Here is a 9278-nt window from a genome sequence, read left to right as displayed (position 1 = left end):
TACACATTAACATTATTTTTCATGTGTAATCTGGGACTATGACTATGACTTTCTTTTTGCCTTATTCAACTCTAAATAAAAGCCTCCTATAACCTCCTTTAAATGTCCCTCCTTTCTCCCTCCCTCCCCACTGACCGATGTAGCGTCCCCAGGCTGCTTCCCCGACCCCTTCACATGACCCCCTGAGTGTTTTCACCCCATTCTGGGCCCGCCCTGACCACGGTGAGACGCTCCCCGCCCCAGTCACCATCACCTACGTCGACCACTATCCTGCCCCAAGTGACGACGACAGTGACTACTGGGTCTATGAAGACGAGGACGAGGACAGTTTCGTGGAGGACCGAGAGGTTCATCCTGTGAGGAAGGCGCTGAGGAGAGTGGGTGCCTTCTTTAGGAGAATCTTCTCGTAGATTTCTCATCCAGTATGTGTGTTGTGTACGTGCGTGCGTGCGTGCGTGTGCGTGTGTGTGTGTGTGCATGCAGGTTAAAGTGTATACATGTGGGAGGGTGTGTATTGTATGAACGTTTGAGTGTGTGTATATCTTAGAGGTTGTATAAGCATAACTGGATGTAGGTGTCAGGTGTGTTTTGCTTTTGTAAATTGGTGCATGTGTGTGAGAGATGTGTTTTGTATGTGGTATGTATGTGTGTGTGTGTGTGTGAGAGAGAGAGAGAGAGAGAGAGAGAGAGAGAGAGAGAGAGAGAGAGAGAGAGAGAGAGAGAGAGAGAGAGAGAGAGAGAGAGAGAGAGGTTGTATATCTTAGAGGTTGTATAAGCATAACTGGATGTAGGTGTCAGATGTGTTTTGCTTTTTTTGTAAATTGGTGCATTTGTGTGAGAGAGAGATGTGTTTTGTATGTGGTGTGTATGTGTGTGAGAGAGAGAGAGAGAGAGAGAGATTGCATTTTGCATGCGTGTATGTGAACACGATGTGTTTTGCATGTGTGATCGGGTGTATGTGTGAGGGGTGTATCCGTTAATGTGCGAGAGGTGTGTTTTGCATGTGTGGAATGTGTGAGGGTGTATCTGTGTGAGTGTGTGAGAGGCGTTTTGCATGTAGGTGTGGGTGGATGTGTGAGAGGTGTGTTTTGCATGTGTGACGTTTTCGTGACTGAGTGTGTTTGTGTGGTAAGATGTTTTGTGGTGCCTTTTCCCTTTTGGTCTGATTTGGCTACATATTTCGGCCTATTTCTGGACACACCCTTTCGGCCTAGTAATCAATGTTTTGGCATACCCTTCTCTGGCATTTCTTTATTCCCTTCTTGACTGTGCCTCCCTTTCGGCCCCGATTTTGGTGCTTTTTGGCACGTACCATTCTATTTCTTGGTGGAACCTTAATAAATATAAATGAATGGTATACACATGAGTCTGTTGTCCTTCCTTTAGTAGATTTATTAACGACTAGGTGACAGCAACACAGCAGTAGAGGCAGCTGACCAGAATCTGGCATGGAACTATCTTGAAAATGTAATACAGAGGAAACTAGTTTACAAATGAACATGTTCAGGGGCATTTGTCCTCAACCGCTGTGTTGCCGTCTTCTAGTCCATCCTTCACAATCTGAATGTGCAATGGAAACGAGCAAAGCGAGGATACAGCTGGGAATATGCTGTACACCTGGCGTACATGTCTCAGTTATATCATGTACAAAATGAACATGCAAACCAGCTGATTCAACCAACAGCTAGGTTAATTAGCGTTTATCTGATATGTTAGTGTGGGTTATGAATGCACTGGCGCCTCATCCGCTGTGTTTCTGTCTTCAAGCCCAGTCTTTACAATCTAAATCTGCAATGGCAAACCCCAAGTGTATATGCACATGGGTAGTCCTAAGAGTACAAGCTGATAATCATCGGAACGCTGGGTATTTTACGATCACTTCGCTCACTTTAGGTCACAGCACACCTGACAGGCGATGGAGAGTGGTCTCCCTTCCCTCTTTTTGAGTGTTTTTTTGTATCGAGGAGTCTTTGGACATTTCTAAATTGTCTAATATCGACAGCAGTACAGTGCTGTTCGTCTGGCGGTCATTTTCAGTCCAGGTCGACACGCAGTAGAAGCTGAGACTTCGGCATCTCAGCCCGTGCTTTAACCACGACGCTACCCCATTGACCCCACTTTAAATACTTGGGGTGAATAAGTAATCTTTGCTTTATGTTCAGACGTATAGCATGATATACATGCACTGTTTCAATAAACAGTTGCCAAGGAAACAGACTTACCATCTTCCACCTGAAATAAAAGAAAGTTTCAAAACAAAGAGGAATGTTCAATATTCTTTGTTGCTTTGTATATATCCATTGTAAGTATATATCCATTGCGTTTACCTCATTTGTAAGTGAGGGGGAATGGATGCACCGGAGCCTCATCCAGCTTCGTGTCGACCAATGATTGAAGGGAGACCACTCTTGTCGGCTTAGTAGCGAGTTAAAAGCGCGGATTTAGAGGAATCTACCCGCTTGTCCTTTCGCGACAGTGATGAGTGCAGCTGTCCCGGCAAACTTAAATGTACATCAGCCACACACCGGCAGACCATTCCCGGCTGAGACGATGTGTACTGGCCAGCAATTAAATATATTCAGCAGTTAACCAGTTACATGGAATACTCGGGGTCCAAATAAATTCAACCTGCCCTTCTTTTTATCACCGACGGGAACCATGACGACGGCCGCTACACCAGGATCTGCTTCCTTTTCTAAAGTAGTTTGCTTTATGTCTTTCTGTCCCTATTGTTCATGATGTTCGATACTTCCCTCTTGTCACAATATATATTCTTACATTCAGAACCATGCACTTGAAGATACAAATGGTCTGTCATTTTTAAGGGTTGACTGCAGGAGTTTATACTGCAACTTCTGTTTCTGGGATGACTATATACGAAACAGCAAATAAAAAAAAAGGGAATCTGAAACACTTTGGATTGAAAATGAATGCTCAAAGTTTTCTATTTTGCACTAATATTAACTTTTGAGAGTGAGTGTTATATTTTTGTCAGCCCATGGGTCCGATTTGGTGGTTAACTACCGTATATCCGACTAATGAATATGCTGGCAATGGCCGGAAAGCTAAAAATCGCCATGTGTTTGGCCCTATGACATGCAACTACAGCCGGCAGATTGTCCTTACCGGAAATGGACGATGACGCCTCGTTTTGACGTCGTCTCCATACTAGTTACCGTTGTCGTTGCCAACGGCCCCTCTGTTTTTAACAGAATCGCCATTGCTCTTACTGGCTATCGCTCTGCATTTCGTTGACTACAGCATCGTTTCAAGATCTTCTACTGACAAGATGTTTACAAGGCTGCATATTCAAGGTATTTAAGAAGACAGTTATTGTATTTTAACGTGTGAAGGGCGTAGATTTAGACTGGAATTGGCCGCAGTTTGACAGCAGTATCGATAGTGATGACATTTGTACATGGCCGCCATTTGCAATTTTTACTCAAATTCAGTAATGTCTTTATTTTACTTGGCCTTTTTTGTGCTTGAAATGTAAACTTTCCGTGCATACATATGACAGGGGATAATGCAAAATCATTTCAGATATATTTTATGTACATTAGACTTTTTAAAAGTATTTCTGACCTGTAGACTACTACGGCCTACATTGACATGGTTAAAAGATGCATTTTGTAAGGAAACAATGAACGTGTGTCCCTATGTCTGTTCATAAAAATGCTAAGGGGTAAATAAGAATGTCTGCCGGGATGTATATATCTATATTTGTAGGCTAGGGGGACCATGTTGCCTTCTCCTCAAGGTGAAAACGCTCTAAATTGAGTAGCTTTGTACTATCAAAAGAGTCTCTATTGGCCGATGTCCTAACATGTGCAATCCGCCTATCTGGAAGAACGACTATCTCGCTATATTTTGAACTTAAACATGTTAAAGGTTGTGTTGTACATGTAGTTATTGTGTATATGATTGTGCTGTTTGGGTTATTTTCAGCACGGGAAGACTTGATCCGGTATCATGTCACTCCTGCTGCTAGTCTATGGCCGTCGCTGGATGAGGAATCCGACTGTGTATGTACATCCTATCTACACCTGCTTCCTATTGGGCGGAATAGCTTGCTTCTTTTGTCTATGAGCCAGTGATCTCTTACACGTGCTACTGCACTGCACACTTTCCCCTGTCTGTTATGGTGTCCTGAAAATAGCCCCCTCACACCCCTCTCTCATGTACACATTAACATTATTTTTCATGTGTAATCTGGGACTATGACTATGACTTTCTTTTGCCTTATTCAACTCTAAATAAAAGCCTCCTATAACCTCCTTTAAATGTCCCTCCTTTCTCCCTCCCTCCCCACTAACCGATGTAGCGTCCCCAGGCTGCTTCCCCGACCCCTTCACATGACCCCCTGAGTGTTTTCACCCCATTCTGGGCCCGCCCTGACCACGGTGAGACGCTCCCCGCCCCAGTCACCATCACCTACGTCGACCACTATCCTGCCCCAAGTGACGACGACAGTGACTACTGGGTCTATGAAGACGAGGACGAGGACAGTTTCGTGGAGGACCGAGAGGTTCATCCTGTGAGGAAGGCGCTGAGGAGAGTGGGTGCCTTCTTTAGGAGAATCTTCTCGTAGATTTCTCATCCAGTATGTGTGTTGTGTACGTGCGTGCGTGCGTGCGTGTGTGTGCATGCAGGTTAAAGTGTATACATGTGGGAGGGTGTGTATTGTATGAACGTTTGAGTGTGTGTATATCTTAGAGGTTGTATAAGCATAACTGGATGTAGGTGTCAGGTGTGTTTTGCTTTTGTAAATTGGTGCATGTGTGTGAGAGATGTGTTTTGTATGTGGTGTGTATGTGTGTGTGTGTGTGTGAGAGAGAGAGAGAGAGAGAGAGAGAGAGAGAGAGAGAGAGAGAGAGAGAGAGAGAGAGAGAGAGAGAGAGAGAGATTGCATTTTTGCATGCGTGTATGTGAACACGATGTGTTTTGCATGTGTGATCGGGTGTATGTGTGAGGGTGTATCCGTTAATGTGCGAGAGGTGTGTTTTGCATGTGTGAATGTGTGAGGGTGTATCTGTGAGTGTGTGAGAGGCGTTTTGCATGTAGGTGTGGGTGGATGTGTGAGAGGTGTGTTTTGCATGTGTGACGTTTTCGTGACTGAGTGTGTTTGTGTGGTAAGATGTTTTGTGGTGCCTTTTCCCTTTGGTCTGATTTGGCTACATATTTCGGCCTATTTCTGGACACACCCTTTCGGCCTAGTAATCAATGTTTTGGCATACCCTTCTCTGGCATTTCTTTATTCCCTTCTTGACTGTGCCTCCCTTTCGGCCCCGATTTTGGTGCTTTTGGCACGTACCATTCTATTTCTTGGTGGAACCTTAATAAATATAAATGAATGGTATACACATGAGTCTGTTGTCCTTCCTTTAGTAGATTTATTAACGACTAGGTGACAGCAACACAGCAGTAGAGGCAGCTGACCAGAATCTGGCATGGAACTATCTTGAAAATGTAATACAGAGGAAACTAGTTTACAAATGAACATGTTCAGGGCATTTGTCCTCAACCGCTGTGTTGCCGTCTTCTAGTCCATCCTTCACAATCTGAATGTGCAATGGAAACGAGCAAAGCGAGGATACAGCTGGGAATATGCTGTACACCTGGCGTACATGTCTCAGTTATATCATGTACAAAATGAACATGTAAACCAGCTGATTCAACCAACAGCTAGGTTAATTAGCGTTTATCTGATATGTTAGTGTGGGTTATGAATGCACTGGCGCCTCATCCGCTGTGTTTCTGTCTTCAAGCCCAGTCTTTACAATCTAAATCTGCAATGGCAAACCCCAAGTGTATATGCACATGGGTAGTCCTAAGAGTACAAGCTGATAATCATCGGAACGCTGGGTATTTTACGATCACTTCGCTCACTTTAGGTCACAGCACACCTGACAGGCGATGAAGAGTGGTCTCCCTTCCCTCTTTTGAGTGTTTTTGTATCGAGGAGTCTTTGGACATTTCTAAATTGTCTAATATCGACAGCAGTACAGTGCTGTTCGTCTGGCGGTCATTTTCAGTCCAGGTCGACACGCAGTAGAAGCTGAGACTTCGGCATCTCAGCCCGTGCTTTAACCACGACGCTACCCCATTGACCCCACTTTAAATACTTGGGGTGAATAAGTAATCTTTGCTTTATGTTCAGACGTATAGCATGATATACATGCACTGTTTCAATAAACAGTTGCCAAGGAAACAGACTTACCATCTTCCACCTGAAATAAAAGAAAGTTTCAAAACAAAGAGGAATGTTCAATATTCTTTGTTGCTTTGTATATATCCATTGTAAGTATATATCCATTGCGTTTACCTCATTTGTAAGTGAGGGGAATGGATGCACCGGAGCCTCATCCAGCTTCGTGTCGACCAATGATTGAAGGGAGACCACTCTTGTCGGCTTAGTAGCGAGTTAAAAGCGCGGATTTAGAGGAATCTACCCGCTTGTCCTTTCGCGACAGTGATGAGTGCAGCTGTCCCGGCAAACTTAAATGTACATCAGCCACACACCGGCAGACCATTCCCGGCTGAGACGATGTGTACTGGCCAGCAATTAAATATATTCAGCAGTTAACCAGTTACATGGAATACTCGGGGTCCAAATAAATTCAACCTGCCCTTCTTTTTATCACCGACGGGAACCATGACGACGGCCGCTACACCAGGATCTGCTTCCTTTTCTAAAGTAGTTTGCTTTATGTCTTTCTGTCCCTATTGTTCATGATGTTCGATACTTCCCTCTTTGTCACAATATATATTCTTACATTCAGAACCATGCACTTGAAGATACAAATGGTCTGTCATTTTAAGGTTGACTGCAGGAGTTTATACTGCAACTTCTGTTTCTGGGATGACTATATACGAAACAGCAAATAAAAAGGGAATCTGAAACACTTTGGATTGAAAATGAATGCTCAAAGTTTTCTATTTTGCACTAATATTAACTTTGGAGAGTGAGTGTTATATTTTGTCAGCCCATGGGCCCGATTTGGTGGTTAACTACCGTATATCCGACTAATGAATATGCTGGCAATGGCCGGAAAGCTAAAATCGCCATGTGTTTGGCCCTATGACATGCAACTACAGCCGGCTGATTGTCCTTACCGGAAATGGACGATGACGCCTCGTTTTGACGTCGTCTCCATACTAGTTACCGTTGTCGTTGCCAACGCCCCTGTGTTTTAACAGAATCGCCATTGCTCTTACTCGCTATCGCTCTGCATTTCGTTGACTACAGCATCGTTTCAAGATCTTCTACTGACAAGATGTTTACAAGGCTGCATATTCAAGGTATTTAAGAAGACAGTTATTGTATTTTAACGTGTGAAGGGCGTAGATTTAGACTGGAATTGGCCGCAGTTTGACAGCAGTATCGATAGTGATGACATTTGTACATGGCCGCCATTTGCAATTTTACTCAAATTCAGTAATGTCTTTATTTTACTTGGCCTTTTGTGCTTGAAATGTAAACTTTCCGTGCATACATATGACAGGGGATAATGCAAAATCATTTCAGATATATTTTATGTACATTAGACTTTTAAAAGTATTTCTGACCTGTAGACTACTACGGCCTACATTGACATGGTTAAAAGATGCATTTTGTAAGGAAACAATGAACGTGTGTCCCTATGTCTGTTCATAAAAATGCTAAGGGGTAAATAAGAATGTCTGCCGGGATGTATATATCTATATTTGTAGGCTAGGGGGACCATGTTGCCTTCTCCTCAAGGTGAAAACGCTCTAAATTGAGTAGCTTTGTACTATCAAAAGAGTCTCTATTGGCCGATGTCCTAACATGTGCAATCCGCCTATCTGGAAGAACGACTATCTCGCTATATTTTGAACTTAAACATGTTAAAGGTTGTGTTGTACATGTAGTTATTGTGTATATGATTGTGCTGTTTGGGTTATTTTCAGCACGGGAAGACTTGATCCGGTATCATGTCACTCCTGCTGCTAGTCTATGGCCGTCGCTGGATGAGGAATCCGACTGTGTATGTACATCCTATCTACACCTGCTTCCTATTGGGCGGAATAGCTTGCTTCTTTTGTCTATGAGCCAGTGATCTCTTACACGTGCTACTGCACTGCACACTTTCCCCTGTCTGTTATGGTGTCCTGAAAATAGCCCCCTCACACCCCTCTCTCATGTACACATTAACATTATTTTTCATGTGTAATCTGGGACTATGACTATGACTTTCTTTTGCCTTATTCAACTCTAAATAAAAGCCTCCTATAACCTCCTTTAAATGTCCCTCCTTTCTCCCTCCCTCCCCACTAACCGATGTAGCGTCCCCAGGCTGCTTCCCCGACCCCTTCACATGACCCCCTGAGTGTTTTCACCCCATTCTGGGCCCGCCCTGACCACGGTGAGACGCTCCCCGCCCCAGTCACCATCACCTACGTCGACCACTATCCTGCCCCAAGTGACGACGACAGTGACTACTGGGTCTATGAAGACGAGGACGAGGACAGTTTCGTGGAGGACCGAGAGGTTCATCCTGTGAGGAAGGCGCTGAGGAGAGTGGGTGCCTTCTTTAGGAGAATCTTCTCGTAGATTTCTCATCCAGTATGTGTGTTGTGTACGTGCGTGCGTGCGTGCGTGTGCGTGTGCATGCAGGTTAAGGTGTATACATGTGGGAGGGTGTGTATTGTATGAACGTTTGAGTGTGTGTATATCTTAGAGGTTGTATAAGCATAACTGGATGTAGGTGTCAGGTGTGTTTTGCTTTTGTAAATTGGTGCATGTGTGTGAGATGTGTTTTGTATGTGGTGTGTGTGTGTGTGTGTGTGTGAGAGAGAGAGAGAGAGAGAGAGAGAGAGAGAGAGAGAGAGAGAGAGAGAGAGAGAGAGAGAGAGAGAGATGCATTTGTGAGAGATGAGCGTTTATGTGAACACGATGTGTTTTGCATGTGTGATCGGGTGTATGTGTGAGGGTGTATCCGTTAATGTGCGAGAGGTGTGTTTTGCATGTGTGAATGTGTGAGGTGTATCTGTGAGTGTGTGAGAGGCGTTTTGCATGTAGGTGTGGGTGGATGTGTGAGAGGTGTGTTTTGCATGTGTGACGTTTTCGTGACTGAGTGTGTTTGTGTGGTAAGATGTTTTGTGGTGCCTTTTCCCTTTTGGTCTGATTTGGCTACATATTTCGGCCTATTTCTGGACACACCCTTTCGGCCTAGTAATCAATGTTTTGGCATACCCTTCTCTGGCATTTCTTTATTCCCTTCTTGACTGTGCCTCCCTTTCGGCCCCGATTTTGG

The 9278-nt window shown here is 44.1% G+C and overlaps 1 long non-coding RNA gene across 1 annotated transcript; it reads left to right on the top strand.

Annotated features, from left to right (window-relative positions):
* The first annotated feature begins 7077 nt into the window (after positions 1 to 7077).
* LOC124280779 lies at positions 7078 to 8176 on the top strand. Its single transcript, XR_006899770.1, has 2 exons — positions 7078 to 7302; positions 7933 to 8176. It is a non-coding gene; the product is annotated as an uncharacterized LOC124280779 (long non-coding RNA).
* Positions 8177 to 9278: the final 1102 nt, after the last annotated feature.

This window comes from Haliotis rubra, unplaced genomic scaffold (assembly GCF_003918875.1).
Source record: "Haliotis rubra isolate DU_JTF1 unplaced genomic scaffold, ASM391887v1 Scf2738, whole genome shotgun sequence".
Taxonomy (NCBI): Eukaryota; Metazoa; Mollusca; class Gastropoda; order Lepetellida; family Haliotidae; genus Haliotis; species Haliotis rubra.
The sequence above is the reverse complement of the archived record's forward strand: the minus strand, read 5'-3'. Positions and strand labels throughout refer to the sequence as shown.